The sequence below is a fragment of the Belonocnema kinseyi genome, chromosome 4 (genome assembly GCF_010883055.1).
Source record: "Belonocnema kinseyi isolate 2016_QV_RU_SX_M_011 chromosome 4, B_treatae_v1, whole genome shotgun sequence".
Taxonomy (NCBI): Eukaryota; Metazoa; Arthropoda; class Insecta; order Hymenoptera; family Cynipidae; genus Belonocnema; species Belonocnema kinseyi.
Window position 1 is genome coordinate 78698829 of NC_046660.1, and position 2085 is coordinate 78700913.

Genomic DNA, 2085 nt, shown 5'->3' on the forward strand with positions numbered 1-2085 from the left:
TTATTGTTATGATTTTGAGATCACCACATATTTGCCATTTGTGATTCGTGTAATTAACTTTTTCAAGAAGCATTTTAACATTGTTATATTCTTCTTTGATGAACGTTAAGTGAGCTATAGGGATAGGAGCGTGAGCGTTCGTGTTTTGCAGTAAAACAGCCTTAATGCTGCGTTTTGACGAATCAATGAAAAATCGCCATTCTTCGGCTCTGTACACATTTTTCTTCAAGTGGTTGATTAGTCCGTTATCATCAGTGCAGTACACTAAAGACGTCTCTTCGTCTTTAACGAAAAACTTTCTGAATTCTTTGTCCCTGTCGCGATAGAATGAAACTTTTGTCTTTGGCTCTAGAAGATTTCTTCTTTTTAGAAATGAAGCGGCAAATTCAGCGCCTTCTTTCGGTAATCCAAGATCTCTAATAAAATCATTCAGTTCTGGTTGCGACACTAATATTGGAACCTGTAATTTCATTTTATGCACGTTCGATCACTGGTTTCACTACCCGTCTCCATGACGTTGACTTTCAACTTCCATTCTATCATCTTCTAAAGCGCTTAAATCAGTCTGGCCTGCATTTTTATTGATTTCAATTGCTCTTGCGACTGTGCATACATTAATGTGCAAAATGTTTTTTTTTATTGTTGGCGTTGAACCCTTTAACGGAATTCATGCAAAAGTAGCAGTCCTTCGCAATAACGGGCTTTTTTCATGTGGTTGGTGTAGAGTACTGACGGTCCTTTTCGTTGTTTGAATTTTTTAGACGATACTACATAAGTCTGCAGGATTTTCAAATCACGTGAGGAACCCATTTTGTTTCTTGGTGCAGGGATTTACGGTCAAAATACTTTTCGTAAAGACTTTTCACTTCCTCGTCGATTGATTTTCGCAAACTGCTCACTTCATATTTACTGCAAATGTAACAGAATGAATCTGAGCTATTCTTGCAGGCATGCGGTTGAGAAATGCTCGCGGTTTTTTTCCTTGTAGCATGAGACTCTACACCAACCAAGTGAACCATTGATGAAGAGCTACGGTTGCTTGATGACGACGTCGGAGAGCCCGCTTTTCAACCCTGACCAGGTGCCGATACTGGGGGTTTTCCCTGCATCGTAATACACTTTTTACCTGAGTCTGCCGTGACGGCATGAACGCCGTTTACCCAGGGACTCAGCCAATGTGGATCCGTTGCCCACCGTCACCACGTGGAGGTGCCCTGGTTACAGACACATGCGAATAATGCTAGCAACAAGCGGTTACGAAACTCCAGACATTTACTGCTATTAATGTCAAAATATGAAAGTACGCGAGAACAGGGTAGCCAGCGTAATCGGTTAGGTTGGGTCAGGTTTTGTTAGGTTAGGATAGGTTAAACCTCTATGTAGGTTAAGCCGAAGCTGAATGAAACGGTACCGCAAACACAACGGGACAACACAATGAGTTTAATTGTGTTACGTGAAATTAAGTTAGGTTAGATTAGGTTAGGTCAGGTTTTTTAGGTTAGGATAGGCTTGACCTCCTTGCGGGTTAAGCCCAAGCTGATTCAAACGGTACCGCAAACACAACGGGCCAACACAATCAGTTTAATTGTGCTTCGTGAGGTTAGGTTAGATTAGGCTAGATTAGATTTATTTCTAGGTTAGACTCGAGTTGACCCATTCGATGTAGCACACATTTTCTGCTGGGAAAATATGCTTCCAGAGCTTTACGTGTAGTTCAATAAATTTCTGTTAATTCAGGTTATGTGAGGTCAGGTTCTGTTGGTTAAAGTTATGTTAAATAAGTTGATATCATTATTTTAAATAAGTTAAATAAGTTGATGGCATTATTTTGAAATTTATTTGCCTCAGTGCATGATTTTTCGTCATTTTTTGAGGATATGGCTCAACCATGACGTGATGGGTGATTTTTGATACCGAATTTGAATTCAGCGCCCCAAAATCCATAGGAATACGTGTGTCTTATTGCCCGATCCGCGCACTTATTCTTTGTGTGGCTGTGTAATCGATTATAGTTATCTTAATAACATAAATTTTGATATCTAGAGAATACTTTTTACATTTCCATACATTTTTATATGATTTAAT